Genomic DNA, 24,129 nt, shown 5'->3' with positions numbered 1-24,129 from the left:
ACAGTTAACATAAAAAAGCGCTTTAAAACAATTATGCTGTCACACCAAAAACAGCAACTTCTGGCCTAAGCTGACAGTGCAAGCCTGCTGAAAACTCAGAGTTGCTTATAAAACAAAGCAGCAAGTGTCAGTGATCAAATACATAATATGGTCCATATTTCAAAAAGTTCACAAAATATGAGCAAAAGAACCACGAATACATTAATAAAATACTTTAATAAAAATAAAATAGATAATATCCCTAGAGGTAGAATCGCTCAACAGAGTTCATCGTGAGCCCCTTATCATAGAGCAAATAATCAGAGCTAATGCATCAAAAACACCAGATGATCATATTGTTGTATCAGTAAGGGCAAATGGTATTATCAAACTCTGCCTAGCAGAAATATCCATGTAATAAATATCGTCAAGAAACGGCAGTGTAGTGTCATTAATGAATAGTGCAGAACATGCCGGTTAATAAAATCAGCTTAATATCGCCTTCTCAATGAAAAACATCTATAGAACCTACTAATGCACAAAATCCTAGACCTATATAACATAGTTGACTTACACAAAAGGTAAGTAATAAAACTCACCAGTAACGGCAACAATGAAAATAGGAATAAAACCGTTGTAGCATCCTGTATGCACGGAAAGCCATATGACGACAGTCAAAACAACGAAAACTGGTCCGACAGTAAAAACATCCTATAACCAACAGCAACTGTCGGACTAAACAAAGAAGGACACACCTTCATCATAACCATCTGATCAACGGCTTTACGTAAAACCAGGAAAACCAACAACCAGAACCAACTGAAAAATCAAATACTGAGTATTGATACAAGTATATGAAAATATATAATAAAGCATCAGAGGATCTGGCGGAATGCAAAACACTATTTGCCACTATAAAGATGGTGCACATAAAAGTGGCAGCGTAAGCCCAATAAGATGTAGACACCAACGGGATCTCACCATAGCATATAAATATAGCGACTGAAATATGGTGTGAATATAATGCAAATCTACCATAATAAAAAAGGCAACAAAGAGAGACACAATGATTACAAGAAAATATATATAAAGGAATATACAAAATGGATATGTATACAAGACGTAAAACCAACTGCAAGTTAACTGCACACATAATATTGTCCAGTTATACAAAATACCAGAAGACTTATATAAGCCAAGCAGCAGTATGTAATGACATGAACTGGGAAATGAAAAATCATAAATGTTATGGACACAATATGGAGGGCTTAGAAGTGCACGCAACTGGTTAATAAACAGGTGTAGTGTAATGTGGCACTCCTAAACTTACCTAAAGCCACTATGACATAGAATATACTAATTAATACAATTGGAACATGATGAACAGTTATAGGGAGTCAAACCATAGTTCAATCATGCCTCAAGGGGGCCTTAGCAACATCACATTAAACATAACTAACAGACAGGTATGTGAAATTACGGACAGACCTAAAACTCAGTGTAAGAAAAAATGGAAAGTGCATGATACATGCGGCATCACCAGGAAAAGGTGAACCCATGGGAAAGCACTAAACAATCTCAGAGAGTATAAGTGCAGAACCAAGATGCACTGAATAATGTATCAGACAAGGTAACCAATAAACTTATGCTTACTTCCTCATATTGAGAACTGGTTTAACTGAGACATATTGGTTAATGCCTGGATGTAAATGTGCTTTCAGGGTAAAGATCCACTTAAGCCTCCTGAGAGCCAACTGGTTCATATTGTCCCTTCTCTATAATTGATTGCCATCAATTCCAGAACCATAAACTTGAATCTATGTGTACTAAATTCCAAGGCGTGTTTGGCCAAGGCACTACTGTCATTACCTTTGTTGATATCATAATAATGGTTGTACACCCTATCACGAAGTCTTCTCTTAAGCCCTACATAAAAAGCCTGACAGGAATCGCATATGGCCAAATAGATTAAGTTAGTACTATTGCAATCGCTGTAAAACCTGGGTGTAAACAGAAAAGAACCATCGGGATGGGTGAAACTAATAGCATCTGATATATGTTGGCACATATGACAGTGGCCACAGGGGAACGTCCTGTCGACCATTGTGAAAGTGATTTGTTGACGATGCCGCTCTATACACAAGGTTTGCTTCAAATTATCACAGGTCTTATAGCTGAATGTTGGATGAGCACCCACAATATTCCTGGTAAATGGATCTGCGACCAGCACATTCCAATTTCTGCTGATGATTTTATTATGTGCAACTACATCACTGGTATATCTGGTGACATAAGTGAGTGTATCATGACGCCCATGGTTACCAAAAGCACAAACAGAGGCATTGCGCCTGCCCTCACCGGCATTGTTGCTTAAGCCAAATAATTTCCTGAAGACCTCCTGTTTGCATTCATCTATTAGTTTAGAGGGATAACCTCTTTCTTCAAATAAGCCTACGAGTGTATTGAGCTCAGAGGCCAAGTCACTTTCATCATTACAAATCCTATATATTCTATATAATTGGCTCAAAATGATGCCTCTAAAAGTGAACCTGGGATGCATACTTTCGAACCGGAGCAAAGAGTTTCTCCAGGTGGACTTCCTGTGTAATGACGTAACTATCTTATTGCCAGTAAATTGCAGCTTTAAATCTAAAAACTGTGCTTGAACAGGAAATATCTGCTGTGAACCTCAAGAACGTGAGGTCGCTTCTAGGGCAGAAATGAAGCTGAGGCAGTCTGCTTCAGTTCCTTCCCACAAAAAGGACGTCATCAACGAACCTTTTATACATTTTGACATTTTGTAATCAGGATGTTTAAAAGATGTAACAATTCCCAGTGATGGACCACAAGGTTGGCATAACTGTTTGCACAGGAGTGCCATGGCAACTCCCATTTTGAAGGAACAACTGATCCTGGAATATAAATATGTTGTTCTCTAATATCATCTCTAGCAGGCAATTTATCAAAATCTGCCTGCTATTGCTGTAACTAGAATTGCTAACCATGATCTCTCTGATGGCCAACATCCCTAAATCATTGGGAATACTCGTAAAAAGATTCTTGACATCCATGGTAACTAGCAACATATTTGTTCTACTTCTATCCAGCTCAAACCCTTTAAGAAATTCATCTAAATTATATGAGTCCTTCAAGATGACAGGAATATCATCCACTAAGGGGCGTAACAGCCCTTCCACAAAGGAAGAGATAGTGGAGGTAATCCAGCGTTCACCAGCAACAATGGGTCGCATGGGTACTGGTGTAACCCCCTTATGGATTTTGGGTAGACCCTTAATGATGGGCAGAGTAGGAAATTCAATTACAAAATGTTCATAGAGTTCACAGCTGATCTGTCCACACATTAAGAGGTCGTAAAGATTATCATGTACTACCTTCACAACTCTACTGACCTGGTCTCTAGTGATGACCTCATATACTTTGTCATCTGACAGCATATCCGTCATGGTGGCAATGTACTCAGAAGAGTCCATAACAACCACTGCTCCTCCTTTGTCAGCTTGTTTGACAATAATGTTTTCATTATTCTTAAGGGAAACAATGGACTCCTGCTCAGCTTTGCTAACATTATAAAAGTTGCATCTCTTCTTACTATTGTTTAACTTAAACCAATCATAAAAATCACTCTCACACATTTTCTGAAAACTCTCAACGTTATGCGGCAACATAGGTGTAAAGCTGCTCTTGGTCTTGAAAAAACTTTTACAGTATTAGTGTCCAACACCTTGCTGTCTTTAAAGAAGACTTTAAGAGCAACATTACGACAAAACAGTCTCAAGTCTATTAGGATGTCACTTAAATGACTGACCTGTGAGGGAATAAAGTTCAATCCCTTCTCTAGAATGGACATGTCTGGAACAGACAAAGTATAACTAGATATGTTGTGGACAAGGGAAGAAGATCTCTGAGTATTTGGGCATGTCGATATGATGCTCAGTTTCTTCGTCTCCTGTTGTTTGGAAAATTTTCTACTGACCCCTTTCTTTTCCTTGGGCCTCTGCTGCTTGACCGGCCCGCCATGCTGGCTGCTCCTTGACTGGAAGCGGTAAAAATGGTTGCTGGCGGAAGGCAGTCCTTCGGTCTAGCACCTGTTGTCAAAGACATCTTGGCTGCCTGCTGGTTAGGGGGCGGGTGCTGTTGTCAATATCACCCCACCAGTTGTCGGTAGAAAAACAGAAGGCACCGGTGTAGAATTAATGATATTAGTGACTAAAGGAGGGCTGTTTGAACAAAACAAGGTTCAGTGTTGGAACTGGCTGTAGATATCGCTGAAGGACCAGCATTGTGGATGAACCCATCATTGGATCTATGCTGGTTGGAGGTAGTCTCAGTTCTGGGCCAAACAAAGATCTGCCATTAGCAAAATCATTGGCATCTCTGGTCAGTTTCTTATGTTTGATTTCTTTGAGTCTCTCACTATAGGATTGTACCTGGACCCAAAGGGAGTCAAGCCTCCTAGTGAAGTGTTCAGTCTTAAAGCATTCAATAATTACTGCATACTGTGAGTCAATCTTGTTCCTGAGCTCAACTTCCAGTGGTGAAAAATATTCTAGCAGTAAATTAATATAGCTGAAACCTAGCTGTATGTTAAGGTCCTGCCATTTCCTTAACAACAGGGGGTGACTGTTGCCATCTGAGGCATGCAAAATACGAGCATCCCCCTAGGCACTATCTTAAAATGTAAACATGCCTCTAGGTGCAGCCTCTGCCAGGCTAACCTCTGCAGCTGATATAGATCGTCTTGAAGTATCTTAAACAGTCTATTGAATTCAGTAACATTACCACCATTTGGTGACGTAGGTTGCACACTCGGTTGGTTGTTCAACTCCAGAGCCAATAAAGGATTTTCTTTACAGTGCTTGAGAGAATCCCAAGTAAAAGTACCATTCATCCTCGTCTCTGGGCGGAAATCCAACTCAATGTTGCTAGACTCCATGTGTTTCACTTGCTAACAGCACAACAGCAGGAATACTCACCATAACTGGTTGCAGCTCCCATCTACAGGCAGCAATGGCTGGTGTTGGAGAGGGCTCATACTTCCGAGCACAACAGTGGGTCATTGAGGAGTCAAAAGTGATGGTTTGGCTCCTCATCCATCATCATGATGCTAGACTCCTGCAGGGCCAGTTCCAGCGCACGGAATACAAAGTGGAGGCCTGGAACAATCTCGCACATGAACTCACCAGTGCCACAGGCGTCCCTTGGACTGGTGAGCAGGTTAGACATCACCATGCAGACCTGAAGAGACACAAGCAGGACCAACTGAACCAATGGATACAGGAGGCCCGTGGGATGCAAAATGCCCCACTAATGAGTAGGTAGCCATGGACTGAAGTATGTCAAAATTGCTAGTATAGTCGATAGTATGGATAGGTATATGTCTCAATATCTCTTCATTTACTTCACAGCTGCAGGTGTCCGTGCTGCGAATCAGCAAGCCTATGCAGATAGGCTGCTAAGGCTGCGCCACCAGGCAGGTTAGTAATTTGTCTCATGTACTCTTATATAAAATAAGTGAGAGAGCCTGACTAAAAGTGTCTTAGCCCAATAATAAAGGTATAATAAGGCTTGAATAACCTCTCTGCATGTACTGTTATGTAAAATAAGTGAGAGAGCCTGAAAAAGAGTGTTGTAACCCATTAATAAAGGTATAATAAGTCCTGAATTATTTCTCTGCATGTATTGTTATATAGAATAAGTGAGAGAGCCTGAAAAAGAGTGTTGTAAACCATAAATGAAGGTATAATACTTCCTGAATAAGATGTCTGCATGCACTGTAATAACAAATAAATGAGAGAGCCACTAGAAAAGTGTGTAATGTAATTAATAAAGGTATAACTCCGGTAGTGTGTCTGTGTCACTTTCTTTGAAATGTTGATGTACTCTTGCAGTATAGAAATAGTAGTGTTGTATTAAGCACTGTCAACCCACACTTGGGTAGGCCCATAGAAAGAGGACGAAGGGAGTGCCAGTATCTCTTAAGCATATATACAGTCCTCAACTGTAGTTTCAAGGCTGGCATGTATAGGTAAATCTGGCACATGAGTAGCTTGTAATTGTGTTCACCGGAAATGTCAGTGTGCTGCTAGAAATATAGGGGGCTATTAAAATATAACTGATAATGTCACCTGAACACATCCAGATATGTAGACATATGAATATAAATAAAATATATAAATGCATAACAGTAACATCTGCATCCTGGACAGTTTGTATATTAGATACAGGTCAGGTACATAAGGAACTAGCAAAAAAAATCCCACAATGTAATGGACATTGCCTAGTGTAATAATACATGTAGGGGATAAATACCTGCAGTCAATAGGAATGTAGTGTAAACTATAAGTTCATATAAGTTGTTAATGGAGCTATCTTTTTACACCCTACTGTATGAGCATAAACAATGCAATTCCACACCTCAATGGGTATTTGTTAGGACATATGTCCTATTGGTTCATAAATATCTGCATTTACTTTAATGCATATGCCCTGTTCAAACAACACAATCTCGGTGGCCTGTTGCCACCAATCATTCCTGCATGCTGTTCGAATGTCCACTGTCATTCTATATATGCATGTGTTATGCTTGCTGTTCAACTGTTGGAACACTGGTGTGTTGGGTTAATGGGAATATTACTGCATGCTGTTACAACTAATTTGGAATGCTGTTGCCTATATTGTCATTAAATTCACCTAAACACAGAACGTATGGGAAGGCCGGTCCCAGCGGACCCACCTGTCCTATCTCAGCTGGCAATAGCACCTGGCACCAGCAGGTCTGGTGCCCAGCCCGGGACCTCCTTCTCCATTGGCCCTGTGCCACCTTTGGATGGAAGTGCTGCAGGGGATAGGGCTCATCCCCCCATGCAAGTGTGGCCGGAGGAGGGCACCTGTCACCCTCCAAACGTTCTGGGCTGTGGTGTGTAGGGAGATCAAGTGTTCAGTTGCTGATCCCCTATGCCAGCTCAAGGCAAGAGTGGCGCAACTCACGGGTGAGCCTGCCCCTCCTATGCAGTCCAAAGCACAGCCACCCTCCGGGCTGTGAAGGTGCAGTGGTGACTGCTCATGGGTGGGGATCTCAGTTCCACTGTTGCCATCTGTGGGCTCATGGGCTTGCAATTTCCAAACATCCTTCCCCGTCAATGGTGTTCACCCACCCCATGTGTCATATTCCACCCCTGTATGTGTTTTGTTTGTCTTGTCTGTTTACCTCCCCAACCTACCTCCCAAAACATACCTACTCCCCCTACCCCACATTCAACTCTCACCTGAAAAAAAAAAAAAATGGGCATTCTGCTCCCACAAAAAAATTACGCCCCATACATAGCTGCCCATTTTGCACAAATGTCTGCTGGACACAGAAACTGAAATTTAATTGGCAGTGCAACATACTTTGTTGTCCTCACCCCTCTCTCAGGGGTGGAAGATTTCAAATTTCCCTCCAAATTACTAGTATATGCACAGCTGTTGCTGTTAAAGAAATGGGCAGCTATGGACTTTCCCTACACCTGTCCTGCACATCCCGAGCTGTTTTCACTACTGTCTTTCCCTCTTTGTGCCCCTTTTTCACCACTTTCCTATCTCCCCATTTTCTTTTCTTTCAAAGAAATGATCGCTGGGGTTAGCATGAGTAAGCACTTTTAAGCAGTAGTAAGCAGGTTTGAGCAAGTGTGCGCATGTGTGCACTTAGCTTAGTATTGCTAAGTGTCGCGCAAACCCATGCAAACCCGCTTATAACTGTGAGTGTAAAGGAAAGATAGGAATGCCGTAACACAAAACCTGTTCTGTGGAACTTTACCAGCAGTTATTGTGGAATTGCATTACATGACTGTGATAACAGAACCATACATTCTAACAGTAAATAATGTTACAGCAGCATTTTACAACCCCCACACAGTATCATAGCAGGACAATCCCTACCCAAATGTACAAAATACCAGTGTGTACAAGGTACAGCAAGGATGTAGGTAGGCATACTCAGTACTGGAATTGTCCAGTTTTCATGAGCATCCTGTGATAATGTCAACAAAATAGAAAGCACAAACTGTGCAGAAGTGAGTACATTAATATCCACAGTATAGCAGTTCCCAAACAGTTCATGTGTCAAATGAAAACATCTCAATAACTACATATGTATGGCAGCTAATTGTATAAGTTGTAAAGAAACTCCATACTCCCATGTATCTTGTGTTAGCATTTCTAGGGGTGAGTACAATTCTACACTGTCAACTGTGTATTGGAAGTGGCAACATTCATGTCTGAGTACAACATACAAATAACTGGCTATACCCTTAGCAACAGTTAGAAGAAGTATACCAACCTTTTGACTTACACATTGGTGTCCACAACAAACAAGCATGGTCCCCACTTTGGAAATATGAAAGGGCTACACCTACCTGACTTAGCAATTCATAGCACTGTGTTGCTATGACAGTGAGTACTGCAAGAACCACACAGCAGGCTGCATGCAATTGCCAAATGGTGGCCACCAATTGGTACAGAGGCCATCACATGCACATGTGCTAAAACCTATAAAAGCAGTCTGTACTTGCTGTCCACACATGCAACCATTCCATTGCAGGTATGGAGGGAGGGAGACAGAGAGAGAGAGAGAGAGAATTGATGTAATGTAAAGAAATATAACAAAAAGAATATACCGACAACAAATTAATATACTGACAAAATAAATTATATTGAAAAAAATGTATTGAAAAAATATTGAAAAAAGAAATTGAAAAAAAATATTGAAAAAAAAAATTATTGAAAAAATATATTGAAAGAAAAATATATTGAAAAAAAAATTGAAAAAAAAATATCGAAAAAGAAATATATTGAAAAAAAATATATTGAAAGAAAATATATTGAAAAAAACAAATATTGAAATAAAAAATATATTGAAAGGAAATATATTTTGAAATAAAAATCTATTGAAAAAAACTTGAAAAGTAATTGATATATTGAAAGGAAGACATATATTGTGAAACAAATATACCTTGAGAACTGAATTCAGGATATACGACAACAAATACGAGCACATACAAAGGAAAGGTATGTAACAGCTATGTATTTACTGGAATGTAGTAGATGTTTATGAAGAGTACTCTACATAGTTTGAATCATCTATATGTGGCAGCAGTACGTATCAATGCACAGATGCCCTGCATAACTACTGGCATGGAGAAATGAGTGTGTAGCTGTGTGCAGTGGGATGTGACGGTGACATATGTAATACAGCATTAAATGTCAAACATCTGATCCGTGTTATCTGTGTTCTGTACAGTAGTGTGTACAATGTCTGTTTGCGGTAGTAGCCCATACGGTTATGCAAACATGGATGTGACAGAGTAACAAATGCATGATAGTCATATTAACGTGTAGCTTAGCATTGGCAACATCTGTACCAGGTTAGTATGCTAAATCAGCATTAGCAGCTATGTATACACCCTCTAATATTACTGTGTGCTCACATGTGACACCTGTTCATGTTGCAGCAAGTACCAACAGGTCAGCCGTGAGGTACATGGACTTACAACAGTGTGGTCCTTGTGTGTGTATGGCACACACATACGGAGAGATCTGTCCGTGTCAGATATATTAGCATCTGCACATGTGCATTGAGCAAGGGACATACTGCAACTGTTTGTGAAAGGTTGATATATATATATATATATATATATATATATATATATATATATATATATATATATATATATATATTGTTGAAGGTTGTTATGTGCGTATTTCTATGTAGGTTGTAGTGTGTGGCAGACCAGACAGCATACAGTGCTGGTATATGACATGTGGTGGTTAAACGTTGTGGGTATGATTCGTCAGGTTTGCAGTGTTGCAGCCAGTGAGGCCTGCTAAAGCTACATGGGCCAAGAACACCTTCAATGCATTCCGCACAACACTGTGCAATATTATGACATAACTGTATACCTCACAACCTTCCCATACTTGATATTCCCACCATGACAGGTAGACTGTATATGTGCCTATATGTATATCTATATGTACACCAATGGATGTTTATATGTATGTGTGTATATATATATATATATATATATATATATATATATATATATATATATATATATATATATATATATATATATATATATATATACATATCTATCTATATATATATATATATATATATATAGATATATATATATATATATATATATATATATATATATATATAGAGAGAGAGAGAGAGAGAGAGAGAGAGAGACAGGGTCATAATTACTGCAACAGATGCCTGGTGAGAAAGCCATGGACTCAAGCTCAATGTTGACACTGCATTGGTATCCCTCCTTGCAAAGACTCAATACCCGTGAACTACCAAATAGGTGGGAGTCTACTTAACACCGAAGGTGTGATAAGAGACCATGGGACACAGGTGGACAGGTGTCTCCCCTTCAATAGTCACAGTGCCACACTAGTCATGTAATCCGTCTACTTGGCACACGTCATCACAAAAGGTGTGTCATCCAGGGAAATATAGGTCAGTGTTCCCCTCTACTCCACACACATAAACCCAGTATAGAGTACAATGCCCCATGTGGTATGTACCTCACAAGACATCTACAGCAAGTGGAAAGGACACAGACATACCTCACAAAGAGTAATACTGGTGTCAAACAGATGCCCTATGCAGACCGTCCCACAAACCCACAACTAGACTGTGTCGCATACCGTCTACTCAGAGGGGACCTCTGCCTAACATACTAAGCTATGTCAAACCCAGATCTGTTGGACATGCTCCACGTAAACAGATCACAATCTCTATGAGCTACGTGCTCTAGGGACCCAAACCCTTTGACCACAATAAACAGCACATGCTGGAGGGATACATTCCTATCTCAGAGACATCCCATACTCTGGAACAAACCAACTATCCATAGCAAACAAAGCTCCTAATTAGCAGTCGTCATAAATAATCCTGGAGATTGTATGGGAGATAGTGAATACACCTAGGCAATCACCTCAGTGTCTCTGCTTGACAGGGACATGTGAAATGTAATTACCTGTGTGTCAAAGGCCAGAGTAGCGTATGGCTAGAGTTCTATAGGCCCTAGGGTCAATAGCCTTTTAACTACCTATGAAGTGATACACACCCACATGTACTTGTTGCAATAATTGATATGTGAGGTTGACTGAGTGTGATGGTGAATGTGTTGGTGAATGTGTCAGAGTTCGGTATATGTGTGATAGCTTAGTGGGAAAGTGTTTCTGTCATGGTATTATGTGTCCTAGCTGTGATCCCAGCAAAAGATGAGTATGAAATTGCTAGGCAGAAAAATCAGTATGCCATACGGTCTGACATAGTCCCTTGTTGTCGACTGGGGTGTCCCATTGTAGGCTAAAGCAGTACATGTATGCTTATTGAGTGTTACTGCTGGTGAATCCAACTCCTGTATGAACTGTAGTACTACCTGAAGCTGTATGCCTAAACAGCACAGTATGGTGTACGTGCATATTTATTGGAACCACTGCTATGTGTGTTTCCTGTAGTCCTCACAGATTACATACCTCAGGCATAAGGTCTGGTAACTACTGACTCACAGTACTGTAAGGTACACAGGTAAAGGTCACCTGGGTTGCCATACCGTTGTGTCTGGTATGTATGTCTGCTGTGTGTCTGGGTATGCCCGTATCATGGCCTCGATCATATATGTGTTACAGGATATAACTGCATATCTAGCAACATGTATACTCTAGTACAGCAGTATGCCACCTATATTAATGAATGTGCACATATGTTAGGCAGGGGTCTGCCATCAACGACTAGTGTGGTATACTGGTAATACTGTCAGTGGACTTTACAATCATTGCAATGGATTACATATTTCATGATGCATTAGCATGATATATACCTCCTGTGGCTAGGTGGTGCATTGTGTCGCATACAGTGTGCCATGTACTGTTGTATAGTCTTACATACTGTTTTAACTTTGTTGCTGTGCAAAACATGGTTTGATATATAGAGTGTGCCAGGCAATGTCAGGCATCTGTGGGTTGAGAAGTGATATGTGGTATTGAAAGTGTGTATCTTCTGACAGCCAATAGGTTGCTATATATGGCAGTTAATTGATATCTGTACTTTAGAATCTTACGTGTGTCACATGACTTGCTCACACATATTGTTTCATTGTCTTCCAGGGTAATGTCCCACCATCGTAATCCTGCATATAGCACGGCTGAGGAAGAAGCCATCACAGCGAGCCTGGTGCAGCACTATACACTGCTGTTCTCCAGAACCAGCCAGGACCAGCATGAGTGGACTGCGCTGTGGCAAGATCTTGTCCATAGGGTAAATGGCATAGGCATGCATAACCGGACATATGAGCAGGTACGCCATCACTGCAGTGATTTAATTAGACATGTCCGGCAGTGTGGGTCTGATATCTGCAGACAACAGCTTGCCACAGGTGGGGGGGTAGCCATCCATCCTCCCCCTCACCAGAGTGGAGGAGCTGCTCCTGAGCCAGGTGGCTCCTGGCCAACAACAACCACAACAAGTAACGTGTATCATCATGGAGGCCGGAGCCACCCAGCAAGTTGACATGGAGTGTGCGGGTAACATGGCATAGCAGTAGAATACTGTTACCTCTATTGGTAGAGCATGCTTATGTGAGATGTGTACTGTGTAGGTAGACAATGTGGTGCCTAGTGTTGTGCAATACTAATAATTAGGAATATAATCTCTAGGCCTGTGACTGTCAACCATTGTACTACTGTAAGATTGCAAACACACAGTAGCAATGCCAAAGTTGTTGCCACTGACAAAGTGTCTGATATCCTTGTAAGTCCCTCTGGTGTGACAGCAAGGCAGCAGACCCATGCTGGTGAGTGTGTTATACCTTTAATATTGCTAATTAAATGTGCATGTCATAGCTGAGGTGTAAGCCATGTACACGTAACACACCTACGCATAATGCATGCTGTACATGTTTGCTGTAAGACTATGCACATCCTAGTAACGTGGGTAGCTGCCTAAAACACATACAATACACAGAACATCCCACACAATTGTGGCAACACTGTAGTGGACATTGGACAGGCAGAGTCGATACACATGCACACAACATACACACCTTTGTCATACGCAGTACACGTTAACATGCTACACATGGCGTATTCAGACACCCGCTGTAAGGTCACACTACAGTATCCCAAACCTTATCCACACAGCACACATAATATGTCTGAGGGGTAGATGCCTCACATGTGGCTGTGTGACACTCTTCAACACATAACACATACATGTTAGGCAATGCCCCCTATTGGGCACCTTACAGACCCATGTAACAACTGGCCGTGAAATTGTGAATATAGCCATGGTACTGCAGTTCAGGTACAGCATGCTATGTGCTGGTCTGGCACACATTAGTAGCCTTGAGTGACCACATGATGCTGCATGATGTTGGCTCATGGTACTACACCCCATCCAGTTACAGTGGCCACAGTACTACACATATCATGAATTGCTATGCACCTCAATATTGTGTGTGTGCAGACATATGCACCTATACACAATATGCATAGCAATCACCATTTGTTGAAAGTGACACACATTTGTTTTGTAATGCTATAGAGTGTATAGGTCACATGACACACATTGTGTATGTGTGATGTTTCATGTTGCAGTTCTGTGGTAGCATGCCATGTCATGGCTGGCACTGGCATGTCCACAATATGTCCTACACCCACCATAACCACTGTACAATGGCTATGTTGAGCAATGGTATTCCATCAGGTATACATGCACCACTCATCCTGTGTGTATACATAGCATGCATGTGCTACACCTGTGTCCCCACAATTATCTGCTAAAGACACAGATGCTCTAATCAAAAATGGATATCTATGTGACACACTGATACACATCCAGCCATGGTATGTATACCTGTGACTGACGGTACACAGGACATTGTAGGGCTTTTAATACCTGCACAGCAATGTTGTGTCCATGTACAGGGTGAGGCCATTCACTGAACAAAACACACATGCATCAAAGCCATGTATACTGTTATTAGCAAGGGCTGTTTATACTCTCACTGCATGCTGTTGAGCAACACACATCCTGCATGCTGTCACATTTGATATAAATGTTTGGCTTGTGACACTGTACCCCAACATCACACGCTATTGAGTATGTTTGGGATTGCTGGTGGTGTGTGTGTGTGTGTGTGTGTGTGTGTGTGTGTGTGTGTGTGTGTGTGTGTGTGTGTGTGTGTGTGTGTGTGTGTGTCTGTTTTAGTGAGGAATGTATTTGTGTGCATGTGTGCATGTGTTCATATGCACATGTGTTCATGTGTTCATGTGTGCATGTGTTCATGTGTTCATGTGTTCATGTGTGCATGTGTTCATGTGTGCATGTCTGCATGTGTTCATGTGTGCATGTGTTCATGTGTGCATGTGTGCATGTGTGCCGACATCATGTACAGGTCGTAAAGTGTGTTTCCTGTCTTCCTCTCATAGGTGCTGATTTAGGGCTGGTTCAATGCAGTAGGGAAACTGATGTTACAGAGGATGATAGTGATAATGATGATAGGTGTGTTGAGGCACAGGCATGTTTGCCAGGGTCTATCATTGGGCCACCAATTGACACTACACAAGTGTCCACCCCATCCATGCACACAGTCATACTGCCAATACATCCAGCACCAATGCCCATAGCAGAGGGACAGCGTACAGTCGGCATTGGCCAGGACAGTGTGGTATCCATGGCACATGCATCCCGACACAGCAGCCATACCCAGATGTCTGGAAGGGTACCACACAGGCAGATGTCCAGGGGTTCTCATTGGAGCACTGCTGCCCATCATGCCATTGGCATATGTGCCACAGGTCTTACAACCTCACGCATGTTGCAGGCTGTCATGGAGGCACAGGCACGTATGGAACGGTACACCAGACAGGGACTGTGGGCACAGAGGGCACATAACACCACCATAATAGACAGTATCCATGACCTAGCTGGTGCCATCCATAATTACACTGAGGTCACCGATAGACGTTGGGGAGAGACATTAGATGTCCTCTGCAATGTCATGTCCATGTGTCAGGAGAGTGCAGGATGGTTGAGACATCGACATGGATATATGCCAGCAAACATCAGCAGCTGGCAGTCGCTGTGGACGTCCCTCAAGCAACAGCCACTCCCGTAGTGCCAGTACCAGCCCCATCAATGTTGGGAGTGGGCTGTCCATAGAACATCCTAGAAGACTACGTGCACGTGGCTCTGGACAGTCCCAGCAGAGACCTGGGTCCAGTGTACATCCGTCTACCTCTGGGGATAGTAACCAGTCTGGCTTGGTACCTGATAGTGTCAGTAGCACCCCTGCCAGGCACAGGTACCATATCCATGGCCAGAGATGGTGATCTGTAAAGCCTTGCAGGTACAGTCTGTGGCTGTCTACAAACACCCGTATGTGGCAGCCACATGGTGGAACTGTGTGCATGCAGACACACACACACATAATCCAGACACCTAGGGCTAACACATACCCACACACATTACATCAACATTGGCCCATACCAGTATTTTTGCCCCTCTCACACACCCACACACACACACACACACACACACACACACACACACACACACACACACACACACACATATCGATTGGATGGCTCACTGTAGGCCTCTGGCAGACCAACAACACACCCTGTGCATATGATGAAACCTGTGCCACCTCCTGTCATTTGTAACATCAATGCAGGAACAGGCTACCATGGTGCTGATGCAGAGTGTGTCTTTATAGCAGTATAGCAATGTTAGCATGTTGTCAGCAGTAGAGTGTAATGATATGCTTGAAGGTGTAGCTGAGCAGGCATGATGCATTAAAGCTATGATTGTCATTGTAGTGTTGTTTACACCAGTGTTAGTTCCAATTGTATATTGTCTGCCCACTTGCCACTTGGCTGATGTGTGCAGTATTGGCAGCATGTGTTAGAGAGTGGATAGTATGTGTAGGATGTGTGTAGCACATTTTTGCAGGTGTGCAGTTGTGAAAATGGTGGAGGTGCACTGTCTGCATGTACGTGCATAGTGGACACATGGGCAGGGTGACATTCTCTGTATTACACAGTAACACTCCATAGTTTCTATTGGTGGCCAGTATGCATTGTACTACACACATTTTGGAACTTGACTACACATGTGTGCATGACATGGTTTGACACTGTGCTGTGGGTGATACTGTTACTATATGTCATTGTTTTGCATTCTGGTAGTATACATGACTTCAACAGCCTGACCATAACCAATCGTTAGATGATGTCTTGACAACTGACACACAGATGTAGGGCACACAGCAACATTTGGATCCTTCAGGTACTATACTATGCCAGTAACCAGTGGTATTCAGCTGCACCCATTACTGAGACCACTCCTGTTCGGCATATGGCTCTCTTAGGTGCAAGCAATCACAGTAGGGATATTTCTGTCCACGTGTGCTAATGCATACTGTGGACTATACTGCATTCTCCAGGTGACACACACATCCTCCAAAAGGGTATCATACAGACAGATACCTGTTGTCAAACCCATGCTTAAAGCTATAGGCCAAACTAAGTGTAGTCATCCACCTTTACAGAACATAGTATCCCCACAGTACCACATAGGTAGTAGCCACCAACATGATGAACCGGTACCGATGTGTACATGCAACCTAGTGTTATGTCATCTCTCCTTTGATAATTGCATTCCCTAAGGTATTTTGAAATCCTTCAGTGGATCACATAAGTAATAAGGGGTCTGCATGCATGTCCACAAAGGTTGTTGTACACCTATAATGCATAGTCATCATTGACAGACTCTGCTGCATTTGAACAGGTCTGACATATACCTCGGCCATAAACCCTCACTCACACAATTCAATAGAAACTATAATGAGTGTGTGTGACACGGATGACCTAGGCCAGGCATCACTGCAGGTCTGTGAAGCAGCAGCACAGTTTGGAAAAGATGACAACTGTGTAGTTGGATAAAGCAGAGTTCCCACACATGCAATAATTGAGGTAACATGTATGTATATGTATTTGCCTCACAGCTACCTCACATGTGCAATGCCTACTGATATGTCATATGGTAGTAAAAGCAAAACCCCCAGCACACTGACCAACACTGTCACACACATAGAGCATACACACTCCCCAAGTGCAGGATTCAAACCTCTACCTAACTACTTCATGATACTAGAGGAGTATGCATTAACACGATGCGCTATACACATTACTGGGAGTTCTTTTTTCCACAGGTATATTTGTAGGATGGTGACATCATCAGACTTGATAAAGATTGGTTGACCACTTTTAAGGTGTTTTACTACTCTCCTAAAAGGTTGCTCCTTCCCAAGGAGACCACACACAGACACAATTGTCAAGTGCAGGATTCAAACCCCTACCTAACTACTTCATGACACTAGAGTAATACGCATGAACACAACACGCTATACACATTACTGGGGGCTCTTTTTTCCACAGGTATATTTGTCGGATGGTGACATCATCAGACCTGACAAAGAATAGTTTACCACTTTTAAGGTGTTTTACTACTCTCCAAAACATTTGATCCTTCCCAAGGAGACCGCACACAAACATACACACTTGTCAAGTGCAGGATTCAAACCACTACCTAACTAATTTATGATACTACAGAAGTACGCATTTACACGCTCCACTATACACATTACTGTGAATCATCCTTTCCACGGGTTTATTTGTAGGATGGTGACATCAGACTATACAAAGTGGGTTACATTAGGTGACATTAGGTGGGCTACATTGAAGGAATGTCTAAACACTTTGGCCATGTCATCATCAAAGGGGAATTTACTATCTACCTGTGTCCCCAGGGCCATAATGACTTTCTCCATACATACTGGATTACCACCTATGTGGTAATTTGTGTGCACTTTGTTGTACCCAAAGGGGATGACTATGCATTCTTTGGCATTCAGCTTGAGGGCATTGTTTTGACACCAGGTATCTGTCTCTGTAAGCCATTTCTGGAGGATGTCTGTGTTAGCCGTACTGTTGATTATGGACCACAGTTACCATTCATCTGCAGACCTGTTCAGCCATACACCTCCCATGCTTGCCTGTACCTCTGAGCAGTATCTACTGAACAGGTGAGGTCTCAGGACCAAGTCCTGTGGGATGCCATTTGTGACTGGCTTAGAGTTGGACATGGCACCAGTAACTCTGAAGATGTGTGTTTGATCTGTGAGCCATCTGGCCACCCATCCTGTGACATAGCTGTTAATGTTCCAGCTGGTATGCTTGTCCATGATGACAGAGTGGGGAATGGTGTGGAAAGTCCTTCGTGAGGTCCGGGTGGGCTGCGTGGGTTACTTTCACCTCCATCTATGTCCTTGGTAACTGTTTGAAATAAGTCAACTAGGTTTAGGAGCCAGGATCTGACTTTAACAAGGCGAAGTTGTGGAGAGTCCAATGTCTGGAGGTCTCCAATGTCTCTGTTTATGGGTTCCATGACAATTTGCTCAATAGCTCTGTAGACCAGGCTGAGTAGACATATTGGGCAATGGTGTCCATGTTCTGTTGTGGCACCCTCTTTGTGAAGCTGGATGACTGTTTGTGTATGCCATTCTTTGGGTACATAGCCTGTGGTACGCTTGCATCTGGACAGTGAATGTAGGTGAGGGTCTACTTCCTCATGGGCCTAATGTAAGACACAGCCTGGGACACCATCCAGTCACATTGATGCTGTGTTCTTAGCTTTGGTGAGGGCTGTCTTTACCTGCATGTCCATGACGTCTGGGGCTCTGCATCCTACTGTGATGGACACAGGCCCTTTTGGGGGTGATGGGGGGGAGTTTACACTGAACTTGTCCCCCTGGATGTGGGCAATGAAAGTTGGTTTGGTGCATTTCTTTCCTTTTTTTTAGTAGCTGACAGCATATTTGGAAGTTGACACCTACATGTCTGGTATAGCTACTGAAGGCTTTGTGGTTGTTATTCTTACATTCCCTGGCTATTTGTCTTTAGAAACTGTCCTTGGATTATTTTATGAGTGATCATTGTTTCTTCCTGATAATGATTAGTGATGGCTTTCCTTTAGTGAATTTGGATCTATCATGTGTTCGTTTCCTCCTTCTGTTGTCTAGCTTATTTATGGGCAACAACCACCTGATTGTTGTCCTATTTTTGGAGGAGTGCATCTTGGTTTTATTTGTGATGTCTCATTCCATGCATCCCTGTAGATGCTCATAGGATGCACTTGTAAATGATTCTGCAAATTGTGTACCATTATCCTATAGCAAGAGGGCTTTGGAACGCTCCACTTTGGTCTTGGGAAGTGTGCAGTTTACTTTGTCAAATGTCTTCACAGTGGTTTCATTGAATGGGTGGGGGGGGTGGATGTGGATGTCCAGTGTGATTACTTCATGATCTGATATTACCAGTGAGGGGTTTATCTCTGTAGTGGAACACTGATACCCCATGTTGGTGATGATCATGTCCAGTATGTTGTCACCTCTAGTGGGTGTGGTGACCAGCTGTTCCAGGGTGTTAGGATTTCTAAAATCTAGGAAACATTGGGCAAAGGACATTGTACATGAGTAATTCCACCACTCACTGTTTGGGTAGTTGTAATCTCCTCATATAATGGTGTTTGATAGGACCTTTATACTTTCCACTGTTCTCCAGAGTCATGAGTGATGTTCCTGAGACAAGCTACGTGATCTGTAGCAGGCTACAATCTGATGGGCAGCTTTGGCCAATGTAGTTGCACTTGCATTGTCTCCAAGGCCTCATGCTGTGCCACTAACCTGAAGGTGTGGGTATCCATAAGGTAAATGGGTACACCCCTTCCTTTTGTATTTCACTCGTGGTTTTGGGTCCAAAGGTCGGAGGGATTGTGAGTGTTTTACGTGGACCATATCCAACAAATCTGTGTTTGACATAGCTTTGTATGTTATGCAGTGAACACCTCTGAGTAGGCGATATGCAAGGGAGTACGGATGGAGCATTTTGAGATGGTCTGTGTATGGCATGTATTTCAAGCCACTAATGCTCTTTGTGTGGTATTGCTGCTGGCATTCCAGTTGCTGTAGTTGTCTTGTGAGGTACATAGCAGCAGTGGCGTTGTACTCTATTATAGTTCTAGTGAGTGATGAGTAGAGGGGAACATTGTCCTCTTCTATTCTGCATGAGACACATTTTGTGATGAGGTGTGCCACATAGGAGGGTTTCCTGAATACTGTGGGAATGTGATTATCACAGTTGTATCCACTGTCTACCTGTGACCCAAGGTCTCTTGTCACACTTTCAGTGTGAAGTATACTACTACCTCTGTTGTGGTTCTTGGCTACAGAGTTTTTAACAAAGGGGATGCCAATGCACCTTTTGGCATTGAGCTAGAGCCCATGGCTTTGACAACAGCCATCTGTCTCAGTGAGGCCCTTTTGTAGGATGTCCACATCTTTTGTGTTTACAATAATGGCTCCTGGTTTGCAGTCCTCTGGAAAATTCAGCAGCCACAGACCTGCCATGTTAATGTTTACTTCAGGGAAGTAGATACTACACAGCCTGGGAAGTTATCTGGTCCCATGGCTGCTGTGATACTGGCTTTGGAGAGTGTTTATTACCTGTGCGGCTGTTATGACAGCAACTTTGCAGTCTTCCATTATAGAGATGTGCTCTTTCATGGGTGAAAGGGGGGTAAAGTTAACAGTGATCCTATCTGTCAGGATGTTGGCAATATCAGTTGGGTCTGTAAATTTACTGCCATTGAGCTGTAACTCAGAACAGATCTGAGTGTAACCATGACATGAACCTGTCTGTTGGGCAGAGATCTCCTGAGTAGACAGTATGCAACAGAGTATAGATTGGGTTACACTCAGTCTTGTTGCATGAGGCGACTATTTGAGGCCAGTAATCCTCTTGTTAAGGTACTTCATTGGTCTTTCTAGCTGCTGAACGTGCTTAGTCGGATTCATCGCAAGTGTGTTGTGGTACTCTCTGACAGGTCTGATGACTACTGAGTAGTGGGAATCTCCTTTAACCTACATGCACAGACCTTGGCAGTTTGTGTGAACACCTGACATGATTTTCCAACCACTTTGTGAATATGTTTCTGGAAGTAGAGATGACTATCCACATTTGTCCATAGATCCCTTATTATCACATCCGTATTTAGCCTAAGTGTGTGAGCATGCCCACTATGACCTTTCAGTGTGATGCTGAATGGAATCCACTACATTCGTTGGAGTGTGTGAGCACACCCAGTATAGACATTTATACTATATGTGTATGGAAAATCAAGTTGTATTTTTACAGCTGGGCTCACCTTTGTGTCATAGATCAACAGGGATCATGCTGTGCCTGCAGGGATTCCATCCGACACTTTGCATAGACTTATTAACATTTCTACATACAGGGCAGACAGTTATTCTTTGTACATTTCTACCTGGGGGCACACCTGATTGTTACCGTGGGTGTACATAGGATGTGGGTTTCACCTGACACTTATACACATTTGCTATACCTGCACTGCTATGTACAGGACACCATTTCAGTCTGTACTGTTGCCTATCATAGTGGCTTGAGGCATACTACTGTACTACAGATGTTAGCGTCCACTGTCACGTATATTACACTGCAACTTCATAGCCTACAAAACCCACATCACACTGCCTAGCCTGATGTTCTCTGTCTGCATAGGCGTGTGGGGGAGGTTACCCATTTGCCTCTTTAGGGGCATGATACTGCATTTCTTTGTGTTTGCATTAGTGTACAAAATTCCTGCTGTGTCTGTGCTACTGAAATACTATCATGGCTCAGTGGTTCAGTACTGTAACTATAGTGCACAGTATCCTGGGTTCGAGCCCTGTCATTGCTTTTTATTTTCATGCTGGGTAGTTCAGACTGCTTAAGGAACAGTAAAGCAGATATGAGCATGTTTAACTGACTTTGCTCAACTTTGCCCAACCTTGCCCAACATTGCTCGACATTGCACTAGTTAGCACAAGCAATTTTGTTTACATATACTAGATATTGGTAAAAGCTGCTTAGCACTGCATTATATTGCTTAAAACATGGCAATCATGCCTCAGGTGGTGCTGCAGGGCTGCCTATGTTGGATGCACATCCTACACTTCCTATACATGTTTGGAAACAGGTAGTGTCAAGTTGGGCATCCCTATTATTTTATGTGCGAGTCAAAGGGAGGTATAATTTCCAGGGTTCCTACTGAGCCAGTGTATGTGCTATGCATTGCCTCTTTGCCAAGGCCAAGGCATACTGGGCACGCCTCCTTCTGCCTACTGGGGCAGGCTCAGGTTGTTCCTACTCTGAGTCACACTGTGCCTGTGCAGGCCTTGGCAATGGTGGGGGGCTGTTTGGCCCTGCTCCATGCTGTTCCTGCTGCAGCTGTTTTCGCAGGATCATATTGTGTAGCATGGCACATACCATGACAATTTGGGTACATGTAGTTGGTGAGTACTGCAAGGCTCCACCAGATGTGTCCAGGCAATGGAACCATGACTTGAGCATCCCAAACACACGCTCAATTACATTTCGTGTTTGTCCATGTGCCTCATTATGGAGTTCTTGTTCAGGTGTGTGTGCATTTCTGATGGGCGTCATCAGCCACAGCTCCAGTGCGTATCCAGCATCCCCCACTAAGTGACAGTCAGGGATGTCCCCATTGGCAAATGTCTGGTACAGCTGCAACAGATGCCAGATATGGGAATCGTGGTAGCTTCCAGGGCAGCCAGCACACACATTCAGTATTATGCCTTGGGCATCACACATGACCTGGCAGTTGATGGAGTGGAAGCCCTTGCGGTTGATGTAGGCCCTACCACACTCACCGGCTGGTGCTTTGATGTGTATTTACATGCAGTCAATTGCACCCATTACCTTAGGGTATTCCACTATTTGATGGAAGAGATGCATGTTGCTGGCCAATACCTCATGGGAATTGGGGAAATATACATGATCACCGACATGTACTGACATGGCATTCAGGAACTGGTGCAGTACCCTGGATGCTGATGCCTGTGAAATCCCCATCATATCACCAGTTGGTCTCTGGAAGGTACCTGTTGCTAGTATTCTTAGGCCAACACATACCTTGGTTTCCACTGGGATGGGTTCCCCTCTGTTGGTTCTGTGTGTGAGGCGTGGCCTGCACAGCTCAACAATTTGCTGCAGGAGGTCTCTGTCCACTCTATAGCGCTCCACTATCTCCAGCTCATGTAGACCCTGGTAGGTTACCCTGGGTCTGTACACTCTTCTCCGTCTCCTCACTGTGGGTTGCTCAGCAGCATTCGCAATGGCACCACCCTCAGCATCTTGCACATGTCACCTTATAATAGCAATGGCAGCCCCTAACATTTTTTTTGTCTCAGTTAAGCTTTTTAAGTTTTCACTTCTCTTTGTAGGCTGCAGTGTTGCAGTGTTTCTGAGAAAAACATGGGGGAATGTTGTTTGCAGAGTTTTAAATGCTAGGCTGGGCTAGGCTAGTGTACTGCCTGTGTAATTGGCTGATTCTGATTGATTTCACCTGGCAGCTCTACTAGTTCTCCTTGGTTAACTTCCTACTACTTCCTTTCTTCCTTTTCCCATTTCTGTTTCCACAGGGGGCAGCGCCGCATAAACAAGTGCATACACACGCACACGAGCACACACATGCACACAGCCTTACCCAGGCTTACACGGACTTAGGCAGGTGCACATTCATGCATACAGGCTTAGACAGCCTTACACAGGCTTACATGGGCTTAGGCGGGTGCACATTCATGCATACAGGCTTGGACAGCCTTACACAGGCTTACACGGATGCACACACGCGCACACAGGCTTAGACGGGATTGCAGGTGCACACACATGTGCACACAGTGTAAGCAGCTTTGCAAGAAACTTCAGTGATAGCCACGGCATACACCTTCAGTTTCTGGGTTTCAGTTTAGACAACTGTAGACATGCCTCTTCCAGTCCTGAGTAACTCACAGCAAACACATTTCACTCTTCTCCAATAAGCTTACAGTCTTTTTGTTACATACCCCCTCATGATGTTACCTATCTTCTACTCTGTTACTCCCCTAATCCTACTCCTACACTCTAGGGACGTGGTTCACATGGCAAGGAAAT

Source organism: Protopterus annectens, chromosome 12.part0, assembly GCF_019279795.1.
Source record: "Protopterus annectens isolate FY-2018-M chromosome 12.part0, PAN1.0, whole genome shotgun sequence".
Lineage (NCBI taxonomy): Eukaryota > Metazoa > Chordata > Ceratodontiformes > Protopteridae > Protopterus > Protopterus annectens.
This window is presented reverse-complemented; position numbering follows the sequence as displayed.